The sequence below is a fragment of the Mustela lutreola genome, chromosome 2 (genome assembly GCF_030435805.1).
Source record: "Mustela lutreola isolate mMusLut2 chromosome 2, mMusLut2.pri, whole genome shotgun sequence".
NCBI lineage: Eukaryota > Metazoa > Chordata > Mammalia > Carnivora > Mustelidae > Mustela > Mustela lutreola.
Window position 1 is genome coordinate 214577744 of NC_081291.1, and position 26844 is coordinate 214604587.

The following is a 26844-nucleotide window of genomic DNA, read 5'->3' on the forward strand; positions in this document are numbered from 1 at the left end:
GTTCTGCACCTAAGACGTGTTTCTTGAACGTCCTCTGTTTGCCGGGGAATGTTCTAGACCTACGGTGGGAAGCCAGCTCCATGATTTCCCTGACCACGTGGAACTCACTCACACTGAGTAGGGAGAACACAGGATCAATAAATAACCAGAGAAGTAATCACGTGGTTTTGAGTGCAGTGAAAGAAGTCAATGGGGCTGAGATAGAGCCTCACAGAGAGGAGGGTCAGGGTGTATCAAACATTTATGCTAAGTCCTCTCCAATCTTGCTGATTTCCAACTGAGTGGACATTTCAATTTCAGTCTCTGAGAGTCACTGAGGGCCTGCAGGGTGATCACCTGCCAAGGTTTGCCCAGGACGGAGGGGTTTCCTGGGTGTGGGAATGGCAGTCCAGAGACGGGCAGTCCCAGCCCCCCGGCACACTTGGTCTCCCTGCAGCGTTTCAGCTCAGTTTCCTTTTGGTTTAATATTTGCATTACTCACGCCGTATGGAGTAAAGTTTGATGCTAACCTTAAAACTGTGACTTAATTTCTTCCACTTCCATCTCTTCTATTTGCATAAAAAGAGGTTAATTTGATAGATAGGAGTAAAATCTTATAATCCCCAAATGCATTCAGTCGGTGAATAGCACTGATTAAGCTCCTAGGTCACGTCCTGGGGGTGGGGGGGCGCTGCAGTGGGGGGGCCAGGTGGCCCCGAGGAGGAGGGGCGCCTGTCTCAGAGGCTGGAGGAAGACAGGGACCGTCCACCAAGTACTCCAGGAGTTGCCAGGAGTGGGCGTCTGATGATGCGGAGGTGAGGAAGGCAGGGGAAGCTGCCTTCTGTTTGTAATTTTTTTTCACTTTAGATGAACAATACGAACCACAGGCTTCAAAGAACAGCAATTTTCTTTGCCTTTGAAATGAGGTAAGAGCAAAAACAACGTCATGCTTTCATGTTAGGAATCATTTTGGTCACACGGCGTGGCTCTGTTATGTAACTAAAAGACTGGCTCAACTCTGGACTGCAAATGCTTTCATGACTATATGAAATACATACATTTTTCTCTTTAAACCAATGGAACGTGTATTCTTGGCTTTTCCTTCAAGGAAGGGGCCCCCCGCGTGGAGAAGCCATTTCCGCTTCTGTGAGCAAATGCCGTGGTTAGGGCTCAGTGACATTGCCGTCCTTATTAGGGTTCACGAGCCCTCAGGGAACATGGTGTCCCATCTCTGCCTTCAGCTCAGGGTTGACCGGTAATGACTCGCCCGTCTGCGGCAACAGTCAACAACTACTGTGTGATTCCTTTTCTTGCCCCTTGCCCCTCTCCATTCCATATCCCTCCTCGATCTCTTAAACGATTAGTTCCTTCTTTAATGGCTCATTGCTCTGAACACTGTGGTCAGTCTTAGAAGCACTGTCCTCTGAACCAAGCCACCAACTCTCTACCTGATCACTGTTGTTTATTATTATTATTTTTTTAAAGATGGAGGTTGTCATATGAAAATGGGGGCCTTGACTCTTGAACCTATGTCAAAACTTTATTTAGCTCACACATGGCCAGGAAATAGAATGTAGGTATGAGAACATGTGTGGTTGGGCACGCTCACGTGCGCGTGTGTGCACGCACCTGAAATAGTACAAAACCGAAAAGGCATAAAGTTAAGTAAGATTGATAATCAGTTTTTAAATGAGATGTGTTTTATGGGTTGAAGTTATTTGAAAGCTGAACAGCTGGTGTCAAAAATAGACTTCCCATTCTTTCCAAAGTGTGGCAAAAATAACCACATGCCTTTCTTGGCCTCCTGACTCTCACCCCAGAGGGTTTTCTTGTATAGGAACCAACAATGCCTTGGATGGAAACTCTGGATAGGCTAGTCATTATTTTAAGATTTAGGAGATTGCAGATTCTTGGCAGACCTTGGTTGTTTTTCTAGAGTAGTAGGCAAGTAGTTGGACAAAAAGCAAGAAGCCGATCTACGCCGCTGGCTTTGGGTTCTTCGTGAACAAATGAGACAAGGTGAGTGACTGCTCTGATCTTCCTGCCCTTGCTCCGTGAAGAAAGGTTCTGGTGGCTGCAGCCCTGGTGTGTGGCTCTTAGTCTCTTGGAAAACAACGGGACCTTTCCCCTTTGCCTTTAGGCTTGCCCGCCACTGGGAGGAAGACCTAGACGATGTGCGTCTGGTGCCAGCACAGCCCATCGAGGGGTTAGAAATAGTAGCATTGCTTGTGGAGGGAGAACAATCACTCCATTGTCAGATTTTTTTCTCCCCACTTTTCATCCAAACGCTGGGCTGCTTTGTAGCACAGTTGGAGATACTGTGTTGAGGAGCCTTTGCTCATGGCAACGTATCCTCTGTTCGTTTTCTGCTGCTTCTTACACTGGAAAATTCCGTCCTTTAACACTGGGATTGTATGTCACCGTTGCTGAAATGATAGACAGAGTTCACTTAATTTGCTGCAAGCAAGAGAGAGAGCCAGAGAGAATGGAGAAGCATAGCATTCCCTTGTATAAAGAGAGGATTGAACAAGGTCAGTGAACCAAAGAACCAGCAGGTCACAAACCTCAGGGGGTCATGAAGATCTTCCCAGGTTTCTTGCCTTTAAGAGCAAAACTGATGCGTGTTTAGATTAAAAATTTTTTTTATTTTATTTTTTTTAACGAATTTAAGTTTGGCCATGATAACTGAGCTGGAGAAGTATTTGAAGGCTCATTATTCTTGTTTCTGTACTTTAGCATGTTTTTCAACATTTCAATGATAGGAAGTTCTTTTTAGAAAGCATTTAAATGTTTCTATCTCTCATCCCAGAATGATTCCAGAACCCCTGAGTGGGTATCATGTACCCATGCGTGGCAGGGATGGTGGCCGAACTGAGCATGCTCGTAGAGTTGGCCTCAGTCACTTTAACTGAGGCGAACCCCCAAAGCTTCTAACCTGTCATACAGTTTCAAGTGGCCCTTATTCTTAGCCATATGTTCTTTGGTGCATATCTTGAGTGGATCCTTTGTTAGAGACTAGAAGTGTTAGCAACACAGATGCTGAAATTCATGTTGTTAATGCAGTAAATTACCTGATGCTAATCTTCTTTATCTGAAAATGATCTTTTTCTCATCAAAATCTATCCCTCTGAAGATGCCCCTGGACTTCAGAAACTAAATATTACAGAAAGAAAAGACAGTGACAATTATGTCTACTTTTGGTTTTCATTGATAAAGAACCAACGATTGCATAGAAGTGATTACAACTAGCCCTAAGTTGATTTTCTAAGCACAAAATATAGGAATTTCAGACACGAGATCATGAAGGCGATTTTCCTAATTAATTTCAACCTGTGTTTTAATGTAAGCACCAAACAGCTAATACAAAATAATTCTTTTATTGACTTCCTACTCGTATCTGGTGGCCTTGCAGTTGTCACCATGAAATTTATTGTCTTGTCATTGTTTCCTAGTGACTTTTGGGCACAGAAATGGTAGAATTTGGGACGCCTAGGTGGCTCTGTTGATTAAGCATCTGCCTTTGGCTCAGGTCATAATCCCGGAGTTCTGGGGTTGGGTCCTATATCGGGCTCTTTGCTCAACAGAGAGCCTGCTTCTCCCTCTGCTTGCCACTCCTCCTGCTTGTGTGCCCTACCCCCTCTCTCTGCCAAATGAATAAATAAAATCTAAAAAAAAAAAAAAAAAAAAAAAGTGGTAGAATTTTCTAGAAATAGGCCATGTGGGCACCTTGTAAAGTTTATGGGTTTTAGATGCACACTCCAGAAATTCTGTGTTAATCCTCACATTCAATTAAATTTTAAAATATGTTGGATATTAAAGATTATACCAACATGAAATTTACAATGTATGTGCAGAAGATAGAAAATATCTTTTACTCCCAGTCTCTTCTTTTCATAATACACTGTATTGGACATCTGTGCGTGTCTCTCACCTCCTGGCCCACCTTTGATGCCAGCCATTGCTGGCAGGTGGACCCAGACCATTCCTTGTTTCAGCTTCACCATATGTCTCTTTTTCAGCCTTGGGCTCCTCAGGGACTGTCTCCTGGTCTCCTGAACATGCCTGTACAATGTAGAAGTTGTAAGGGAGTCAACGCCCCATAAGACCACCTTCCAAAAGAGAATGGAAGTCCATGGGATAATGCTTTCCTTTTTCTTTCCTCAGGCTGAAAATTCCAATGTGCCTTCTACACAGCTTCTTAGAAGGGTCCTCACAGGAGACGAGATGGAACACATGGCCACCTTCTCTCCTTCCTTCTTTGCTTCACTCCCTCCTGTCTTGACTCCAGTTTGCTGGGATCACTCTCCAAAATAAGCTTCCTGTACAAAAGCTTTTGTCCCCAGCTCTGCTTTCTGTGAGGAACCCGGGCTAGACATTAGAATAATGTGCTAGAGTTAAGATATGAATATGGATTGCGCAGGGATTGGATTGGGTGGGTTGTATATCTCTGTGAGTGGCGTTCAAAGAGAAGCTTGGGAAACACTGGGCCGGATGTCTGTTGGACTCACGGCATGTCAAATGAGAATTGTCAGGTCCCCATTCTGCTCTAACAGGTTGGTGGGTGTCTGAGTCTACCATGAAGAACAGTGGAAGATCCCCAAGCCTTGTCAAGCCTGTACAACACTTGTGAGTATGTATGACATCCAAGGGAAACAGAGAACAAAACGAAACAAAATGTTTTCACCAACTTTCAGAGATCCCCCAATCTTGGGAGTCTTCTGCACTATTTCTGGATCTAATTCTAAAACTGCAAGTGATGCTGGCTTCTTCCAAGGAAATTGGTGGCCTGACTCTAGGGCATGGTCTCTGCCTACAGGGAAAGGTGGAGGAGACCCAGGGAAGGCTTTTGTCCTGATCCCTCCCAGGAAAGGGTGGCCTTTGCCTCAGCCAGGTTATTGGCTGGATGCTCAGGATTGTGAAATCTACTTACCCCCCTACCCCGTAGCCTTTTTGTACCTATAGTGTCTAGGCCAGTTCTCAAAATGTGATCCCTGGACAAGACCATCTTTTTCTGAAAGGAAATTTTCCACTAGGGGCAGGGTCGGGGGTGGGGGTAGAACTTCCAATTCTGGGTCCTTCCCCAGATCTCCCACAGTCTGTTCTGAGAGCCTTCCAGGTGATTCTGTTGCTGGCTTAAGTTTGAAAACCACCTCCCTGGGCTTTTTCTTTCTCACCGGGGTTTGTGGGCTTTGGGGGGCCTTCAATGTGGATTTCACACTCCTTCCCAGAGAATGAGCTCAGGAAACAAAAGACGCCTTGATTAGTCAGGAGGAGAAAAGAGGCTAGAACTGTGTAGGCAGCTACCCAGCTTATAAGCAGATCATATTCTGGACTTTGGAAGTCAGCTGTTTGGAATGTGAGCTGTTTTCCTAGGAATGGTAGAAAGGTTCCCACGCCAGCACACAGGGCATATTTAATCCTGAATCTAGCTGAAATACTGCTGTGTCACAATGAAAAAGAGCAGGTCACAATGCTCCCGTAGTATTAGCAACCACTCAAAGCAGAAGAAAGTGATAAATGAAACACAGAGATAGTATTTTATTTTGGCTCACATTGGGGGGTTAAGGAAAGGTGGATTTGCAGGCAGACGACAAGGTATAAAAGGGGATTTGTCAAGACTGAAGGAGTTGCTGGCCTTTCTCTTTAGAATGTCATGATACTAATTCCTTTAGTTCTAGTTTCTTAAATGTGGTTCTGGACTGCCCCCCCCCCCCCGCCCTTTTGAAGGCAAGTTTCACACTAGGAGGCTGTAAAGAATTCTGAGAAAGTCGGCAAGAGTTGAGAAGGAGAGTGGAAAGAGTAAGGGGACTGAAGAGAATGTGATGTGTTTTCTGTTAACTCGATCATCCACAGAGACAGAATTACCCTGAGGAGTGAGCAGTGAGAGATGGATGGGTCAGGATTCTCCCCTTGACAAGAGGACAGAAAGCAGACAAAAACTGACCGCCCAGTGTCGGTAAACCACTTTTCATTTTGATAAATATCCATGAATGATTAGTTGTATATGAAAAAAACACCCGACCGCATGATTCGAGAACCTTCTCTCTCATTGTATTGCCTTGAGACAATCACATTTCCTGTCCCTTGTCCCTTCTCTGACAACAGATGGGCAGCTGACCAGAGGCCTTGACAGTGTCCACTGATTTGGTGTCAGAAGGTGATCTGGACCACGCTGACGTCCCCTTTCCTCCTCCTAGGCATTCAAAGTAAGGAGTGCCCAGAGCATTCGTTCGGTATGCATTGGGAAGAGGTACATGACTAACTATGATCCTTTTACGTGTTTTCAAATCAAATGCTTCTAGCTAGGCTTCCTGGGTTGGCTAAAATCCTTTCTTCCTGGACTCAGGATGCATTTACTACCCATTCTATTTATGTATCATATGAATTATCATCACTGATGGTTGAATGGCTGGAGTCAGAGAAATGTGGTAGCCCTAATGGAATTAATTAATTGAATAATATTGCCTGACAAATGACTCTGTATACCAAAGAGGGCTTGAGACTTAATTACCGATGTCATTTATCTCTCTGTTTGCACCCCAACAATAAGCAACTCCTTTCTCATTAACGTTGGGTCATTTTCCAAAAGGAAGAAAAGAGGCCAAAATATCAGGAAGGGGAAAAAAAATCGATGTCTTTGTTCCTCATCTCATTATCCTGATAAATCATAACAGACTCTGTTAATTAGATGGGCAGTCTTAATTGGCTGACTCCTGTCCAACAATTACCTCAGAAAGAAGCACCACTGGGAACCTTGCCTTCCCTTGGGAAGAGATGAAAGGAAGTCTGTAACAAAAAAAAAGGGATCGTTCCCCCAACCGTGCTGGGGGGATCACAGTTGTCAAGGCAAATTTTGAGACCGAAGGGCGGGACCTGTTTCAGGGATGGTGCCTGTGCTTTATGGCGACATGGGGTATCTGACACTGCCTTCCTAATCTAAGGCTTAGGTAATGGTGCTCGGTGCCTCAAATTCCCCTGGGGAGATTAGAGCCTAATTAAAACAGGGGAACAGGTGTAAGAGGGCCTGATTTGATCTGGTCAAATTAATTGCTGAGATTGGGCTTGCATTTGGTGACTGGAAACAGTGAATTAACTATCACCGGAATACAGCTAATCCTTCGGTCTCACCGCGACTGTGTATAAAACAGACTGAACTTGCTGGGAACACAAACACAGAGGGATTTGAAGTGCACGTACGATGCATCCTTGCATGGGAAAGCCTGGGCAGTGAGCCTAGCCCCAGAGGGAGGCCACCATCAGACACTGTCTGCCTGGGATGGGGCTGGTTTACGCCCGTTGTCCCTGAAAAATTATTAATAGGGCCCCCTTTCATTCTCAAAATAAAATGTCCCTGCATGGACAATAAATCAAATGGCTGCTGTATTTTAATGCCAATTTTAAGCTACTTTTTTTTTCTTTACCAGAAGAGTGGTGTTATAGGTTGAACTGCGTTCTCCCAAAGGTATCAAAGTCCTAACCCTCGATACCTATGAAAGTGAACATTTGGAAATTTGGGTGTTTGCAGATGATTAAGTTAAGATGAGATTATCAGGGGGACCTCTGATCCAATAGGACTGGTGTGCTTAGAAAAAGGGATCTTGGGATATTTGGACAGAGAGGCACACAAGCACATAGGGAGAATGCCATGTGACGGTGCGGGCAGAGATGGACAGGATGCTTCCCCAAGCCCAGGGGTGCCAAAGATTGCCAGCAAACCAGGAAAAGCTAAAAGAGAGGCCCGGAGTAGACCCTACCTCACAGCCCTCAGAAGGAACCAACCCTGTGAACTCCTTGATCTCAAGACTCCCACTTCTAGAACTTCGAACCAGAACGTTTCTGTTCTTGAAGCCGCCCGTTGGTAATGTTTGTTATGGGCCCCCTAGCAAACTCATTCAAATGTGTGCTGGTTTCCAATTGTCTGAAAACACTCTCATTGCTCTTAGTTTGTACAGTTCACAGAAATGAGCTCTGTTGGTGGCAAAGACCAGTACAAGGCTGGTGTGAGAAGTCATCAGTCAGTGAACCGACACTGACTTCTCAGTGCCAGTGCTGGGGGTGGAATGAGGGAGATAGACATGGTTCCTGGTGTCCAGGAGCAGCAGTTTGGTGGAAGGGAGGCAGTGCACATGACCTTGTATTTAATTAGTTAGATATAAATGTGTATCGACTATGCAGAGAAGGGAGGGAAGCACATCCTGGGGCTGGAAAGAAAACATCTCCTAGAGAAAGGGACTTCTAAGCTGACCTGATAAGCAAGGGTTACCTGGATGAAAAGAAATAAGGGATTTGTGGGAAAGAAAAAAGAAATAAGAAGCATGTGTGGAGTGTGTAGAGCAAGAGAGAGCCGGAAGTGTACGCTGAAGTGTACCCAGAGAAACCCAGAGAAACTGCAGGAGCAGAGAGAGAAACTGGAGAGGGCCGAGTTCCAGGTGAAGTCGCAGGTCTTCCTCTCAGCCCTCATCACCTCATTGATGAGAAGTTTAAAGACACATCATGTCCCAGACCCTGCGCTAGGGGCTGGGGGATACAAGTGGTGGAGACTAACAAGCAAGCTGCCAATCAAGCAGTTGATGGCCCAGGGCTGGGAAAACAGGTGGGAGCAGCCAGAGAAAACAAAGCCACCTCTTCTGTCTTGAGAATTCCTCTGAGGTGAGTCTTGAGGTAAAGCTATATGCAGTGGCTATGGAGGGGATAGGAGAAACCGAAAATGTTTATCCTTGGTTCAGAAGAAGGGAAACCATTGGTCCCTGAGCTTTCTGGCCAGTAGTTTTCATGTGACTAGACTCGGAGAGATCACATATTCTGTCCAGAAGCACTGATTCTTTCTAAGTGTCTAATGTGATTCTATTTCCCTGAAGCAGAATTTGGGTTTCTCCTTGTCTAGGTTTCATTTAGGGACCTGGCAAGACATTTCAGAACATTCTACAGAAAACCTTTGTGATGCCCTCTTGCCTTGGAGGTGCCAATGCCCCACATCCTCGGGCCTTGGTTATTGGGACCCACCGAGATGACGCCATCTTGGATTTAGGTTTCTATCTCCTTGGCTAGAGTCTGAGGGAATATTGAAATCAGTAGACTCAACCCATACTGTGCAGAGGGCTTTGAACTCTAGGTTTGGGGGTTCTTAGGGGCTACCCAATCAGAAGGGGTCATTAACAGTGCCATTTGCAAGATGGATTTCTAGGTTGGATGTTTGTCTTCTCGAGTTGACTTTAATTATCTGTCTCTGGTGGGCCCCAGGACAAAAAGTTTTGGTCAGGCAACACTGGGCTCTGGTTTTGTAAGCATGGCATTCATTATGTAAGCGTACAGGTCTGCATTTCAAAATGAAAAATAACAATAATCATTAAAGTTTCTTTAGCCTTCTTGTGTCCAAACCACTCTTGCAAAACCACCTCTGGATGAGCTTTAAGTGTCAGCAAATCAGAAACATGTGGATTTAATTTCCTTTGAAATACACCAAGGGAACGAGAGGCAATGGGGCTTGGCAACCAGCTTCTTTGGGTTTGCCAAACCCCAAATATCTCACACTCAGGAAGCACTGTCCTGCTGGCCCCCCGCAGTCTTATCTGGCCAGTCCAGCCACCACATTTCTTGCTGTCCCAGCTAGGTTTACTCTAACCATTAGGCTGCTCTCTTGGTCTACTCAGCTGCCAGAAGGACGCTGTTAACACCACCCACATGCATAACAGAGCCTTGGAAGAGGGCCAGGCTGCAATGAGGTGTCAGGTTGGCTCCGGTCTTATCTGGACGAGCAGACCATCTTTGCAGCCATAACCGTGTCTTTAAAACCCCAACCTACTGCGAGAGAGTTTTTTCCAACTTGACTTCTAGATGGGAAAATATTTGGCTTTTATGGTGGATGATGGTATCAGGCCCCAAATATATTAGGTTTCACGACCATCCAACTCTCATGTGTATAATGTGAAACAGGTCCATACTCTGCAAAGACCACAGCCGCCGCACCATTAGGTTCCAAGGTAAATACGGGCCCACAGACCTCCTGGGGAAATAGAGAAGAGACAGAGTAACCTACACATGACCCAACTGGTCAGTGACAGCCGCGCCTTGACTTTGGGCTGCTGAGATCCAGAAATGGTGTTCTTTCCAGTACATGCTGTTGCCTCCTACTCTGCCGTGATGGTTCATTTTATGTATCAACTTGTCTGCCCAGATATTTGGTCCAACGTTATTCCGAGTGTTTTCGTGGAGAGTGTTTGGGGAGGAGAATAACACTTAATGACACTTACGTTTTGGTAGACTGGGTAAAGCAGCCCCCCCCCCCCCCCCGCAGTGTGTGGGTGTGGGGACCTCATCCAATCAGTTGAAGGCCTGGATAGAACAAAAAGACGGACTCTCCCTTGAGTAAGGGATGCTTCTCTTGCCTGTCCCATTGATCTGGGACACTGGCTTTCCCTGCTTGGGCTTGAACCGAAATGTCAGCTCTTCTGGGGTGTGGAGCCTCCTGGCCTTGGGTTAGAACTTCACGGCTGACTGTCCTGAACCTCAGGCCTTCAGAGCTGGACTGGAAATATACCCCTGGCTCCCTTGAGGATCTCTCTGGCCTCCTTACCCTGAAGATCTTGGGATCTGCCAGCTTACACAATGGCATGAGCAAGTTCCTTATAATGCCCCTGTCTCTGTCTGTCTGTCTGTCTCTATCTCCATTTATCCTATGGGTTCTTCTTCTCTGGAGAACCCTGATACAACCATTTCTTACTTAATCTGCTAGGCAGTCCTGCGAAGGTGAAGGATCATCGCTGCTTGCTAGATGAGGGAAACCCTAGAACATGCTCATTTTCTCCACTCACCTGGACCTGCATAGACTCCGGACATCAGGACTAAGAGCAGAATCCAGGGGCACCCATTCCTCACTCTGTCCTCTTTCCGAAGTCTTTGGTAAAGCAGCCACAGATGGCGTCGTTAGTCGTTAGGTTACTTCCAGAGTCATTGATCTCCTGACCTTCTCGAAGGCAAATCTGCCTGAGGATCAGGTGACAGAGAGGCCGCTGCTGTTTTGTTTGTTTTTCAAATTCCGCCTTGTAAATGCCAGCTACAGAAAACTGTGTGGTGAGGAAGGAATCAGCCTTGCAAGTTCCCACCTGGAAACAGGGAATGGATCCTCGAGGGTAGAATTACCTCTGAACAATTAATTGGGTGCTGAGCACGCCACAGGGATAGCTGGCTGGTGGAATTTGTGTGCAAGCAAGGGCAAAACTCGTATTATCTTTGTTAGCTCATGGAAACGCCAAGGCCATTCTGTGGGTCGAGACTACTGACACCTATCCTGGGTGATTACTTTGCAAGGCCTTCTCCTGGCTCAAGCCACCTCAGCCTCGGGGTTAAGAAGAAATCCCGTTCTCTACCCCCCCCCCCCCCCCGTCTCTTGCTTTGACAGTATCCACTGGTGGCAGTCCAGGGCAACAGCGGAGCCAGGAAACGCTGTCCTGACGGTCTCCTGAAAGCCAAGGGCGGTTGGTGAAGGAACGCTTCTATCCATTTGCATCTTCGCCTGCTCTTGCCAAGTGGTCAGAAGCTCAGGCGGGGGCTGCTGTGGCCTTCTACTGCTATGTCCAAGCAGCAGAGAGAAGTCCTGTGCTGGGCGTCAGCAACCCCTTGGGGCGCACACCCCACCCCCACCCCTGCATGCGCGCACACGCATACCTCCCTCTGTTTCTGCAGGAGCTGAGAAGCCAGGGGCAGAGAAGGACTGCTAGGAAGGCAAGGCCGGAACTGATCCTGCGAAGATGGGGCAGCAGGTGGGACTTGGTGCTTGCCAGCAGGGAGCTTTGGTTTTCATTAATGAAATCTAGCCAGTTGCCACCCGGGGACAGTGGGGACAGGCATGGGATCCTTGGACGGCAGTAAGTGAATGGGATTCAGTCTGGCCAAGGGGGGAAAACATTCTTATCCTGTAGCTTAAAAGCTTCGCTGTCTCTCTCAGCCCCCCCAGCCCTAGAACAATATGATTTTCAAAAGATCTGGTTTGGGCTTCACACTGTGCACGAGTTGCTGTGAGCAGGCAAAGGAGAAAAAAAAAAAAAGAAGTTTTCCATTTAAAAAAATGAGCCTCAAATTCACTCGTTCTTCCTGAAGCCAAAAGCTCCTGATTTCTACTGGCTTCTCTCTGATGGATAATGGGTAGTTTTTCATACTTTGAAAAGCACTGCTTTTTTTTTTTTCTCTCCGGTTGAGTAAGCTCTTTTGAGTGGGGGTTAAACTAGAAAAGCCATTTCTCATGGAAATGGCTTTATTTCCATTATACCCACACAGGCTTGTTTTCAGAGCCGCTCAGAGGTGCTGGACAACCTACTCTGAATTGAGGAGGAAAAGGGAGATGGCTGAAACACTTGCTTTGAGGGACGAAACCAAGCAAAGAGCTCTATTCATTCATACTGACCTTGGACATAGAGATATCAAGTAATGCTACGGTTCAGGCCTAATTATTTGCTGAGGAGCAGGCAGGGCTCCTGTTCCACGTTTTGTAGCCGTGATCCTCCCCCCGCAGGGGGCCCCCATATCAGATGCTGCTCCCCCCGTGGGCCGGGTACGTTTAATGGGTCCTGGCACTGCCTGGTCACATTCCATCTCAGCAGAGCCATCCTTAGCGGCCAGCCAGTGCAGTGTCATTGGTGATACCACAGAATAACACAGACCTGCCTGTATGACGCTGGTGGCTTTCTACCTGGCTGGTGGCTTTCTACCCGTCTCCCCCCCCCCCCCCCCGAAGTATTTCCAGCCTGCCAAAGGATCTGATCGCGTGTTAGATTTACTTAAGGTAGCCTTTACAAATATTGATTCAAGTTGAAATCTCCCCACTCCAAAATAATAATATAACAATAATAACAGATGCCTCGCCCGACCCCAGGTCAAGGTTGTAGAATCACGCGGGGGTGGAGCCTAGGCATGGCCAACATTTCACAGAAATCTCAAGCGGGTCCTTCTAGGGAAAGCCAGGGCTGGACCTGTGAACTTGAGGAAGGAAAGCTGTCTCTTGGCCTTGTTTTCAGGGATTTCGGGGTCGTCTGGCTCTGTGGCCGGTGCTGCCCCGTTGGTAGGTATGAGCTAAGGGCAGCCCAGTGTACTCATGGTCCTGGAGGGGGTCGGTTTCACTGTTGTGAGCCCTGTTGATAGGGAAACAGACGCTTCACAGGCCAAGTGCACCAGGCAGGAGAACACACACACACACACACACACACAGGCCCTCACCCTGGTCACATGGCCGGGTGTGCGGGGTATCCAGTAACCACAGGAGCTGCAGTCCCATGACCTCGACTTCTCGTCTGTGGAACTGCGCTCGCCCACATTCTGGTTTCCCATTGTTTAAAAAGGTGCTTAATTTCTATTAGTAGCGTTAGAAACCTTTTTTCTTATGACCCGTGGAGACTTTCTAAGCCCCATAAAGCCTATCCCCCTTGTTGCTGGTAGGCCCCCAGCCCTCTCCAGTGATGACAAAAAGGCTTACAGGAGACATACTTTAAATATAAGGGCATAATCAGGCTAAAAGGAAAAGGTTCGGACAAGATGTACTGTGCCACGTCAAAGCCTAAAAAGCTGGCGTGGTGACCTTAAGATCAGACAAAGTCGGCTTTAAGATAAGGAGTATCCACAGAGGCAATCCCCCAACCCCAGAAGGCAGTCCCCCTTCTGCCTGCCCTCCCACTGTCTGGGCGCCCAGCCCTTAGACTCTGCCGCCTCCGTGGGAATGGGGAACTGGGTAGGGGTGCCTGGGGGCACTTCTCTGGGCACTTCTCGGGGCTCTTACTGCCTCCCTTTCTTTTCCCTTCTGCTCCCATCTTCCAGGCCCTTGGCATAATCTCCTGCAGGGATTTAGCATTTACAAAAGCAGGAATCCTTACAGCTGGCTCCGATCCCTAAGGCAAGGAAGTGTGAAGCTTGGCTGCCGGTTGGAAATTGGTGTGGGTAGGGAATAAAGGAGCCAAAGACGAATTAGTACTTCAGCCATTGATCCTGCCCAAATACCTGCCACCTCTCCCAGGGGCTCTCGGGCCTCCCCAGGCTCTTGGTCTCTTGTTTGGACAAGAGCTGCAGACGTGCTTGACTTTCCTATCTTTTCCCTTCCCGACCCCCGACTTTAACCTGGGTAAAGCCGCTCTCATTTTTTTTTTCAGGAGCCGCTTGGCTCCCTCAAAAGCCCTGGTCGAATTGAGCAGAACGAAGTTATTCCCCCAGCGAGAGCATATGGATGGGAGATGTGGCTTCGGGACCAAATCCTCACTCGGGGTGGTTGCTGGTCTGACCCGGCTCTCTGTGCAGAGGTCCTCTTGGGGAAGAGAGAGCCGTTCTCACTCACTCACCCAGGCGTGTTCTGTCTTTTTTTTTTGTTTTTAAAGATTTTATTTGACAGAGCAAGAGAGCACAAGCAGGAGGAGTGGCAGGCAGAGGGAGAGGGAGTAGGAGGCTCCCCATTGGGCAGGGAGCTTGAGGCAGGACTCGATCCCAGGACCTTGGGATCATGGCCTGAGCTGAAGGCAGACACTTAACCCACTGAGCCACCCAGGCACCCCACATATTCTGTCTTACAAGGAGTTGCTCTGGTAGGGCAGCTGGGGTGGCTCACTATCAAAGGAGGTCTGTGGAGGCAAGCACCTACATTATTTGGAGAGCTTCTTAGAAATGCAGATTCTCTCAAAAAAAAAAAAAAAAGTAAAAGAGTAAAATTAAAAATTAAAAAATAGAGGTGCCTGGGTAGCTCAGTGGGTTAAAGCCTCTACCTTCGGCTCAGGTCATGATCTCAGGGTCCTGGGATCGAGCCCCGCATCGAGCCCCACATCGGGCTCTCTGCTCAGCGGGGAGCCTGCTTCCCCGCCTCTCTCTGCCTGCCTCTCTGCCTACTTGTGATCTCCCTCTCACTGTCAAATAAATAAATAAAATCTTAAAAAAAAAAAAAACTGTTAAAAGTAGACCATCGTCCGTGTGCTGAATGTAGGAACCTTCACCTTCCCCACCCCCTCCCCACTGGGGGGATATTGAAGCATCCTCTGTAGTCTCTAGAATTTGATAAAACTCTAGAGCACAGTTTGAAACTGATTATAGTTATCTCTTTACCCACATGAAAAATATACTCATGAGATCTTGTTTAGCAAAGAAAACCGTTTACTAATCAAATTATGGTATAATCCAATTTTATATTAAGATAAAAGATATATATATATATATATATATATACACACATATATGTACACACACACACACACATACATACACATACATACAGTGATATATCGATCACTCATTTTCCCAGGCTTCACTGGTTTGGGGAAAAAATGAAGTCACTTTAATCATAATTACTCGAATTCCCCTAGCTGGTGGTCCTCAGTCTCCACGAGGCAGCACCTGCCTCCACGGTCCTCCCAGCTATCTCCGAGGAGCCTTCAGGATGTTTCTCTCCTCTTAGGACCATAATCAGCCCATAGTCTCCCTCTGGCCCCCTGGTTTCCATCACCTGTAGAGCTGTGTGGGGACAGTCCTAGCCCTGCTTTTGCTGCTGGTGCCCGGGGGACGTCTGCCCCAGATGTCCACCCCGCCCACTTTGCTGCAAACACCTGTCTGGGTCCCATGCTGTTTTCTGCAAAGGACGAGGAAGATGAACCTGGGCTGTCCCAGGGGGCTGAGCCCTGGCTCAGGGGCAGGCAGGGAACCAGAGGCCGTGTCAGCAGTCATGCGGACCTCCTCGTCTTCTGCCTGACCCTACGCCCCCGTGCATTTAGCATGGACTTCCCAGTTCTCTCCAATGAGCTCACTGGGGCCCCCCATGCTCATCAGCTTGAGCTGGTTCCGTGTGTGTGCATGTGGACATGCGTGTGCATGTGCGTATACATCTGTACACATGGGTATTATTAAAGCAATGTAAATAGAAATTTAAAAAAATTTTTTTAGGATTTTATTCATATGAGAGAGAGACTGAGAGCCAGGGAACAGGAGTGTGGGAGGGGCAGAGTGAGAGGGACAAGGTGACTCACCGCTGAGCCCTGCTTGAGGCTCCATGGCAGGACCTGGGCCGAAGACAGACACTTAACAACACTTAACGACTGAGCCACCCAGGCGCCCCAGAATGGAAAATTTCTGTAGTCATATCTGAATGGCAAGATTGGGGTGCCTGAGTGTTCTAATTTTTTTCCTTGTGTTTTTAAAATTTCTACAAGAAACGTGATACTTGTATTTAAAAAGTGAAGAAGCTCTTGAAATCAGTTACGACTCTAGTCACCGAATACACTTAACATAATTGCTTAGGATGTTTTTTGTGAATTTCTTGCCATCCAAGGCAAACTATTTTCCCTGTGTCAGTTTTTGAAGGGGTGGAGGCAGGCACTGGGAGGGGAGGGAGGCAGGTAGTGGGAAAGGGAGATAGACCATAAGCATAAAAATCATGTAGAATTGTGGTTTCAGGCTATTTCTAGTAGAAGACACTTCTCCTTTTTTATATTCAATTTTTCACAAAATCTCAATATCTATATACTATTAATAATAGTTAACACGGTGTGTCTGTATCTTTTTGCAGCTTTGGGGGGATTTAATTCACATATAACATTGTGTACGTTTAGGATGTAAAAGATATTGGTATGGTACCCTTGTTATCTCCATCTCTATCTTTGATTATATAGATCTGAAGACACTGCTTTCCAACAAAGTCCAAACATCCCACACTTCTGGGTGTGGTGACCCGCTCTTTCTAGAATGCCCATTCACTGGGCTCCCTGCCCTGCAGCCAGTGGGAACAAGGCTTTGGGGACACAGCTGACAATACAGGGAGTGTCCCAGAGGCTGGTGCTTCACTTGGGGGTACCCCGGCATTAACACTGGCATGTGGCTAGGGAATGGGGGGCTCCAGTTACAGCATGGAAAGGGGGACCCTTGCAAAGCTGGTTATTACAGGTGAGTCAAGTCGCCCTGGGAAACCATAAACCATCCTTGTTCCCATTAAATGCGGCACCGTGTAGCCCTCCCTTTTGCTGCTAAAGACAGTTGGCTCCAGGATGATTTGCAGAAAGCTTCCTCTTATAATGGGGCTTTCAACTCAGGTGGGAACAAGACGAGGGGTTCAAGGGTGCCTGCGCGGTGGGTCTCCACTGACTTTAGTTCATTAGCAGTTTTCCTCTGAGGGAGTCCCCAGGCGCAGTGGATTCTGCTTTGAGAGCTGGACTTTCCAAGTGCCCTGTTGCAGGGGACAAAATTTCAGTTCCCCTTTCCCTGCAACAACAAAAGAAGGCTCATCCCATGCCCTGTTGGAGACTCCCAAATTTGTGTCATTCCCTGTCTGAGCCACTCCCTCATCTGACACATTTGCTTTCCTTTATTTTCAGAACATCCCCTTTGAAGTTCTGTCCCTTCTCCTCATTGCTCTGTCTCCCAGCTGCCCCGATCCCCACCCTGCGGCAATGCACCTTGCTTAAAGCCACGGCAAGAACAACTTCAAGGTGCCTCCCTTTTTGTTTGCAGTGTTCAAACTGGCCCCTTGTCTTCCTCAACTTGCCTGCCCCCAGCAGAGCCCAAACCACCCAGGGTTGTTTTCTAAAGATTTTATATATTTGCTTGGGAGAGAGAGAGGACACACACAGAGGGAGAGGGAGAAGCAGACTCCCCGCTGAGCAGGGAGCCCCATGCAGGGCTCCATCCAAGGACCCCGAGATCCTGCCCTGAGCTGAAAGCAGAGGCTTCATGGAGCCACCCAGGAGCCCCCACCCCACTTGTCATTCGTTATTTACCTTTGGCTTAATGACACCAGCTAACATTTGTTGAGCTTGGACTTGGTTTCTAGCACATGAGTGACTTTGCTTAATTCTGAGAGTAGCCCAGTATAGTAGGTGCTTCATAAACCCAGCTGCTGAGATCAGACAATGACTCCTGGCAAGAGCCTTGAGCCTGAGGTCCCAGGTAGAAGGAAGACAGAGTTGCCAGCAGCCCAGACCTCCTGGCTCCCCGGTCTGTGTGGCAAGTCCCAGCGCCAGTGCTGGGCGTGGGTCCTCTGAGGAGCCTGCATCAAAATTTTTTAAAAATTCCAACCCTACCATTCAGCATTTCGGGTAGTTTTAGCCATCCCTCAAGGACCTTCTGCCTTTGGGACAGACCCTGGGGAGCTCCCACGTGCTGGGCTTTGGGTCAACCTCACGAAGCCCCCAGTTCTCACCACTACGTGGCCCGAGGAATAACACAGAATCAAAGAATAAGATGTTTCACTTGCTCAGTCATTTCCGCATCGATGTCACATTTTATCCTCAGTCGGGTAACTTTATTATTAGTCCCATTAAATTTTTTTTTAATTAGAGTGAAACTCATACAACGTAAAATTAGCCACTTGGGAGAGAACATTTCAGTACGTTTGGTGTTATGTAACCACCGCCTCTCCTTTCCAAAACATTTTCATCACCCCTAAAAGAAAGCACAGGCTCATTGAAGCAAGTGATACCCCAACCCTGGGCAAATACCAGCCACTTCCTGTGTCTCTAGAGTCACCTCTACTGGATACGTTCCATAAATGCAGTCATAGGACGTGTGGCCTTCTGTGTCTTCTTTCCCTTAGCATCACATTTTCGGGGTTCACCCATGCTGCAGGGTGTGTCGGGACTTCCTTCCTTTTTACGGCTGAGCAGCAGTCCGTGGTACCTGTACCCACCTTTGTTTATGTGGGTTCATCTGCTGATGGACTCCTGGGTTGTGCCATTGGGCTCTTGTGAATAGGCCTGCTAGGACAGTTGTGTAGGAGTATCTGTTTTGAGTACCTGTTTTCAGTTCTCTTCCATGTGTACGTGGGAGTAGGGATAGCAGGATCTCACAGTAATTTTGTTATTTAACTTCTTGAGGAAACTATTCGTGGCATTTAAAAAAAAAAATTATTTATCAGAGAGATTGAGCAAAAACACAAGCAAGAGGAGCAGCACGCAGAAAAAGGAGAAACAGGTTCCCTGAGCAGAGAACCCCATGTGGGACTTGATCCCACGCCTCTGGGATCCTAACTTGAGCTGAAGGCAGACGTTTAACCCACTGAGGCATCCCAAATCCATACCTAATTTAAAAGCAAGGAATCAAGAGTTTGAGAGAAAGGCGTTGCCCAAGGTCATGTGAAGAGAAATGACAGAACCAGCACTAGGACCCAGGAGCTCACACTGCTGTCCTTCTAAGGACGGACCTGCAGGCTGTGGGGGACATCATTCATTCACTCACCAAATATTCCTCCGGAGCCTGAGCTCGGCTTTGTGGCAGATTTAACAGTAAGTTCCAGAAAGGAGCTTCCTAATGCCAGAAGCTTCAGAAGCAAACAAAACAAGGGTAGTATTTTTAATCATAAATCAACATGACTGGCTCACACAGAAATTGCATTAAGCCAACATATCTATTTGAACACAGTGATGTTCTCTCACACGTCTTGCTGCGTATTTTAACTCCTGCGTAGGGAGTTCATGCTGATTCTCCAACAGACCTAATAGGTCCTGCTCTCTCTGTTTCTAATTGTCTTTAACTGTCTGCATTTCTTGATTGACCCCGGGGGGTGGGCTATTGCACGCGCAAAGGGTTAAATACCAGGGTCTGGAAGAAAGACTTTAAAGGGGCCTGAGGAGGGAGGCAGGGAGGATGGAGAAAACAGGAGGATTTAGCTTTGGGAATCTTTTATTTTCCTGCGGTTTCCAGGGGAATTTTACTCTAAAGAGGCAAATTCTCATGTCTCCCCCTGACCGTTCCCGGCTCACTGGCGCATTTTCTGTGCAGAAAGGTGACATTCAAAGGCTTCGGCTGAGCTGGCTTTGATAACAGGCTCGGGCTCCTCCTGGCTCCCACCCTCCCCGGCCTCCCGTCCCTGGCCCCGCTGGCCTGATTAATCAGAACCCTGCCAAGCCCACTGAGGAGGGCTCCCTGGCTAATCTAATCTCCGTCCCCACGCGGGACAGACACCCCCGCTCGGCCAATGAGACGCGATTGTGCAAGCTCGGCCGGCCGGTGGAAAATTCCATGCGCCGGCGGCCGCGGCGGCCCCTGGCCGTGTCGCGCGCTCCGCATTCCGCCGCGGTCCCGGGGCCGGTCCCCGAGCCGATCCCCGAGCCGGCCCGCGGGTCCCCTGGCCGGTCCCGAAGCCGGTGCTCTCGGCTTCCAGGCGCTTTTTCCGAGTCACCGTTCGAGAAGCTGGTTTTGTTTTGTTGTTGTTGTTGTTGTTGTTTTACGCAAGAAAAGCTGGTGATGCCTGTATCTTGGGGGGGGGGGGGGAGATGTAACTAAGGTCCCGCGCGCGCGCGCGCGCGCACGCGCGCCTGCTTGTGCGTGTGTGTGTGTGTGTGTGTGAGAGAGAGAGAGAGAGAGAGAGAGAAACACACACAGAACGCACCGTCCTCAGCCCCCCCTTGCCCAAGCCAGCTGTAAGTCCGGTCTGGAATTGTCCCCCAGGTTCCTCCGTTGGGCTTTGCAGCTGAGTACGTGTAGGGAGAATGAATGAATCGGGCATTTTTCTAGATCTATTCATCCAAGGACTGCGGAGACCTTTTAGAAGTGGCCGGTGGGTCCTAGAGAGCAAAAGATTGGGAGTTAGCAAAGGTGGATTAGGAAGGTGAGGAGGGAGATGGAGAGCAGTCCAAACCCCGTGCAATGGATCAGTGCCATAATCCAGAGACGCGCAGAAATGTCCAGGGCCACGAAGAAGGGACATTTTGCTCAGTGGGCCAGTGCGGAGGAGGGGGTGGGGGGTGCAGATCGCAGATAGGAGAGGAGCGAGCCAGACGAGAAGGGGGAGGCGCTGGGGAGCCTGTGTTCCAGCCCTGGAGGGAGGCGGCTGCGTTTCCATGAAGCTGGGCTGTGTTAGAGATTCCTATCTTTCTTAACTCCAGGTGAATTATTGCAAGAAATCCACGTTATTCAGGGGGATCCGGGCCTGTGCCTGCTCCTTGCAATGTGGAAGAACCTAGGGAACAGAGTCCAAAAATGAGAAGGCAACCTGGCCCCAGAGCTGGTTCTGCTCGCAGGCAATCACGATGGCTTCTCCGTGAAGTGGGAGGGAGGTGGGGGACGATGGGCCAGGAGCTATCTGGGAGGAAGAAAGGAGAAGGAAAAGGGAAAATACAGGTTTTTCTTTTTAAAGGAGACTATGCATCTTCGGGAAGCACCATGATACAGAAAGAAGGGGCCATCCCCATTCCAAAAGCCTGAAGTGGCTGAACCAAGCCAAGCCCAGGGAGACAGAAAAGCCGGATGCTCCGATTTTGCTGGGGACCCTCTAAAGGTCCTGGAAAATCTAACTTTTCTGTGTCTTAGTTTTCACCTCTGCAAAATCGGGATTATAACAGTTCCTGAAACTAAAATGAAATGAAATGGTATGAAACTGCTTGTAAGGAAATATATGGAAGTATTTTTGCCCACATATGCAAACAATATGTAAACTGCATCTTCTCAGTAGGTTAACTGACAAAGAGTCATGGCTGAATTAATGCATTGGTGCATAGATTAGTGTTTTCAGCACATATTAACTGAGCACCTAATATGTTCCAGACATTCTTGTATGCCTGGCGAGACAGCAGTGAACAAAAACAGCAATCTCTGCTCTTGGGAAACATGTTGTTGTGGGAAACACAGGACATAAAACAGATAGAGCTATAGGATATTCGAGGTGGTGATCAGTGGCTAGCAGGAAAGGGGAATAGGGACTTGGAAGGTAGGGGGATGATTTTCTTTTCTTTTCTTCTTCTTTCTTTTTTGAGAAAGAGTGCGAACGTGCACATTGTGGGGAGGGCTGGGAGGAGCACAGGGAGAGGGAGAGAGAATCTTAAGCAACACCCCCTCTGAGCTCAGAGTCCCGTGGCTGGGCTCTCTCTCTCGTGACCCTGCGATGATGACCCGACCCAAAATCCAGAGTCAGATGCTTAACCCACTGAGCCACACAGGCACCCCAGGGAGGGATTAGTGAATAGGGTGAATAGGGAAGGGCTCATTGAAAAGGCCATCTTTGAGCAGAGACCCAAGAGGTGAGGGGCTGAGCCCTATGGATTTCTGGGGAAAGAACCTTCCAGGGGTGGGGGTGGGGGAGCTGGCCAGTACAATGGACCTGAGGTGGGACTGTGGCCCTCCCAGCTGGAGGAAACCGAAGGCAGGCGCTGTCCCTGGAGGGGGAGTGAGCGATGGGGACGAGGTGAGCCTTGGGACAGCCAGCGGACAGCGGCTGAAGATTCCCCCTTGGGGCTTCGCTGACTGTACTGTAACTCCATCACTAGCTTGGAGACTGGTGGGCAACCAGTGAGCATTCACTGGAAGCCTCCCTGTGCGTTCGAGCCTGTGCAGGGAGGCGGAGCTCCAGAGAACATGAGGAAGGATGACACAGACCCTTGCTCTGATAGGGGCTACGCACAGTCTTGAGCTACAAAAGCAATTCGTGACCGACACAAAGCAGTTGCTAACACTTGCTGAATTGTGCAGATGGGCCCTGAAGGGGCGAAGAGACCAGGAGCTTTGGGAAGGAACCCCAGAGGTAGCCCGGGACTGCGGGGGCTCATAGCAGGTGCTTGTGAACCAAGGGCGTGCCTGACGTTGACAAGCAGGGAGAGCTCTGTGGCTCACCTGTCTCCTCTTGGGTTGGGGTGGCTGGCAGCTGCTGGCAGCCACCCCGAGGCGGACAGGCTGGCCTTGCCAGACCACCACTGGGGCTACTGCGGGTGGCCTCGTGAAGGTCTCGTGAAGAAGGAAACGACCACGCCGATTGCTGAATGGAATGTTTCCCCTGGAGAAATCGCGTAAGCAGTCAGGTGTCTGGGCCTCGGCCTCACTCCCTCACTGGGCCAGTCCACCAGGGTCCTGAGGTCAGCGCCGGCAGGGAAGTGGCTTCCTCTAACAGGCCAGCCTCCTTTCCACGTTGCTTGCTCCTTTGCTCTTGTAACCCTGTCTGAGGCATCTCGCCAGGCAAGGAGGGTGATCAGGGATAGAGAAGTTGGCAGAAGCTCATTCAGAAAACGGCACAATGCCGTGCCACTCATTGCCTTTTGCAGAGTTGGCCGGCTGGCCCAGGGCTGGCTCTTAGCAACACTAGAATGCAGCAGTGGTCCGCCCTTAGAAGCCCCCAGGCACCTCCTCGTCACGTGGGGGCCAAGTCTCCATTCTGAAATCATGGGACTCCTCACCGCAGTCTCCCAGCCCCGGGCTTCCAGCTCGAGAAGCACCCTTGACCTCCCTGGACAGGCCTGAGCACGTCCTAAACCCTTCGGGGCCTCAGCTAGACCCACCCAGGCTCTGTGAAACCACAACAGCCACATGCTTGTCCCTCAGCTCAGCCCCGTGGGAGCCAGGTTGCTCTGGGGACAAGGGAGGGAGGCAGAGGGAGCATTGTTCTGCGCTTCCTTCTCCTAGCCAAATAGTTATTGATTTCACGGTGTGAGTAAGTACTAGGGCATATGATTCAAAAAACCAACCGTTATAAAACATTACCTAGTGCAGGGGCACCTGGGTGGCTCAGTGGGTTAAGGCCTCTGCTTTCGGCTCAGGTCATGATCCCAGTGTCCTGGGATCGAGCCCCGCATCGGGCTCTCTGCTGGGCAGGGAGCCTGCTTCCTCCTCTCTCTCTGCCTGCCTCTCTGCCTACTTGTGATCTCTGTCAAATGAATAAATAAAATCTTTAAAAAAAAAAAAATTACCTAGTGCAAAACACCTTTTCTCATCAGCTCATTTTTCATCCCTCCCCTCAAAAAGTAGCCACTGTTATTAATTTATTTATCTCTAGATAAATATTCCTTCCTTCCTTCCTTCCTTCCTTCCTTCCTTCTCTCTCTCTCTCTCTCCCTTCTTCCCCTCCTCACTTCCGCCCTTCCTTTCTTTATTGCCCATACAAGCAAATTGACTATATATTCTTCTCCCACGTCCTACTCCTACTTGCTGTTCTGTACCTTGTTCTTTTCAGTTAACTGTGTCTCGGAGATCTTCCCATCATGGTACATAAAGCATGTCATGTTTCTCCTTCACTGATGCTTACTATGCAAAAGTTGCCTGAACAGTCTCCTGCATAAGGACATTTAAGTTGTTCGCAATCTTTTGCTTTCAAACACAGCTGCCATGGATAACTTTGCAACTCACGTAGTGTGTGATTATGTGTATGCAGAAGGTCAATTCCTAGAAGTAAAATGGCTGAGGCAAAGGTAAATGCACCTCTAATGTGGACAGATGTTGCCAAATTGCCCTCTGCAGGGGCTATGCCAAAGTCTGTTCCTGGTAACCGCCCGAGGAGAGAGCGCGCCTGTGTCTCCAGAGCTCCCCAACCAAATTTGTTTTCAAGCTTTTGGATTTTTGCCATTTCTGATAAGTTATTTTTAAATCAGTATGGTTTTAGGATGTAGAGTTCTTGTTATGATTGACGTACAGCCCATTTTCATATGTTTAGGAACCAAGCGTATTTCCTGCAAACTGTTCATATCCATGTCCATTTTCCTCTTGGTTTTTTGGTCTTTGACTTATGCGTGTGCAGCAGCTCTGTGGGGGAAGCAAAGGCCCTGTGGTATGAGTGACACATATGTCTCACTTTGTCATTTACTTATTGACTTTGCTTAGGATGGTTTTTTGTTTGTTTTGTTTTGTTCTGTTTTAGAAGGTGCCACAGCATGGAGCCCAACACAGGGCTTGAACTCAAGACCTCGAGACCAAGACCTGAGCAAAGAACAAGAGCCGGGCGCCTAACCCACTGAGCCACCCAGGTGCCCCTGCTTTGGGCGGTTTCCAAAATTTGTTTGCTTTCTTTCACGAGGAAGGTTCTGATTTTCATGTAGTTGAGATTATCAACCATTTGTTTCGTGGCTTCTAGATTTTGAGTCATAGTTAGCAAGACTTTCTTCATATCCCATTTTTTTTTATGTTTTAAATTTTCATATTTAAGGCTTATGCAGATGGAATTTATTCTACCATAGATGCAAAGTCTATATACAAAATATTTGTTATCAGAGCACCTGGGTGGCTCAGTTGGTTGAGTGTCTGACTTAAACTCGGGTCATGATCTTAGGCTCTTGAAATTGAGCCCCACATCAGGCTCCCTGATAGCAGGGAGGCTGCTTGTGCCCCTCACTCTCCTTCTGTGCCCCCCCGACTCATTCTCTCTCTCTCTCTCAAATGAATAAAAATTTCAAAATATTTGTTAGTAAAAACACTTATCAGCTGGTCCACCTTTCCCCTATGTATTTGAGATGTTACCTTTATCTTAAAATTTCTGTATGTATTTTGATGTTTTTCAGGCTTTTCAATTCTGTGCCATATGTCAGTCTGATTAGTCATATTCTACAATTACAATGTTTTAATTATTGAAGATTTTATGTGCATTTAAATACATGATGTAGCTCTTCCTCATTTATTTTCTTTATCGAAATTGCTTGGATTATTCTTGTTTATTTATCCATGTGAAAGTTAAAATCACCTTGAATAGATAAAAATTTCTTTTTATATTTTTATTGCAATAATATTTACAAATTAACACTTGTAAGTTGAGGGATATTGACATAAGGCAGTCTCCTTGTCTAAGGACATGGTATGTCTTTTAATCTACTCAGGTCTTGTACTTTCTCTCTCTCTCTCTTTTTAAGATTTTATTTATTTATTTGTCAGAGAGAGAGAGAGCAGAAGGAAGGGAGTAGCAGGCAGAGGGAGAAGCAGGCTCCCTGCTGAGCAAGGAGCTCGATGTGGGACTTGATCCCAGGATACTGGGATCATGACCTGAGCCGAAGGCAGATGCTTAACCAACTCAACCACACGGGTGCCCCAATCTCTTCCTCTCTCTCTTGCTCTCTCTCTCTCTCTCTCTTTTTTTTTTTTTTTTTGGTTCACTTATGAACGTTTGAAAAATTATGTAGGCCTTGATTAACAGTATCCTGTTAAGCTTACTTTTAGTTATTTTACCTTTTTTATTGTAAATGATGTATTTTTTTATATTTTATTACCTAACTGATTTGCTTGTATAAACAAAAACTATTGATTTCTGTAGATTAATTTTACATAGCCTCCCATCCGACCATATTCTCTTATTGATTATAGTGGTTTCCATTCATTTCTCTTAGGATTTCAAGGAATAAAACAAATCCCCTGCAAATAGTGGTAGCTTTACCTCTTTTTGCTTGATTTGTTTCAATTGTGTTCTTTTTTCTAGTTGTGTTGGCTAGTACCTCTAGTACAAAATTAAATAATAGTGTGATAGTGAGCAAACACTTGTCTTATTCCTGACTTAAAGGGAAAAGCTTCTAGTATTTCTTGATTGTGTTTTTAGTTTTGAGTATCAGATATATACTTAAAAGGTATCTATTTATTCCCATGTTGTTGCCTGTGAAAAATAAAGAATGAATTGTCAAATTTTGTCAAATTTTATTTGAACATGTATGAAGGTGACTACCTAATTTTCTCCTTAGAATTAAGTGCATTTCCTAATACTGAATCATCTTTGCATTCTCGAATAAGCCATGTTTGGTCCTGGTGTGCATTATTATCTTCACTTGCTGATAAACCCTGTTTGGTAGTATATTGGTTAACATTTTGTTGATAGGAAAAGTGCACAAAACTTAGGTATATAAGTAAGTGAGTTTATGCATGTGCTTATGTGTGTGGGAATAAATGTACATAAGCAATATTTGCATAAGAATCTGCACATGAAGGTATGAAAAGCTAATGGAATAGAAAAATACATGATTAATCCTTCAAAAAGGCAAAAAATGAGGAACAAAGGAATAGAACAGATGGAACAAATAAAAAACAAATAGCAACATGGTAGGATTTCATGCAGCTATATTGGTAATTAGTTGAAATGTAAATGTAAAATGCTCCAAATAGAAGAATAAAGCAGTCAGGCTAAATTTAAAAAGTTGAGACCCAGGCATAGACTGTTTACGGTGAGCACAAATCAAATATAAGGGCCAG

The 26844-nt window shown here is 47.3% G+C and overlaps 1 long non-coding RNA gene across 6 annotated transcripts; it reads left to right on the forward strand.

Annotated features, from left to right (window-relative positions):
• Positions 1–1674: 1674 nt before the first annotated feature.
• On the forward strand, positions 1675–26283 carry LOC131825337 (uncharacterized). 6 transcript variants are annotated; one of them, XR_009351214.1, is made up of 6 exons: positions 1675–1998; positions 4533–4605; positions 5833–5935; positions 6085–6185; positions 11378–11738; positions 24542–26283. It is a non-coding gene; the product is annotated as an uncharacterized LOC131825337 (long non-coding RNA). The 6 variants fall into 6 exon arrangements; XR_009351212.1 differs by lacking the exon at positions 24542–26283 and adding an exon at positions 13783–19945; XR_009351211.1 differs by lacking the exon at positions 24542–26283 and adding an exon at positions 14112–19945 and having other exon boundaries at positions 1676–1998.
• Positions 26284–26844: the final 561 nt, after the last annotated feature.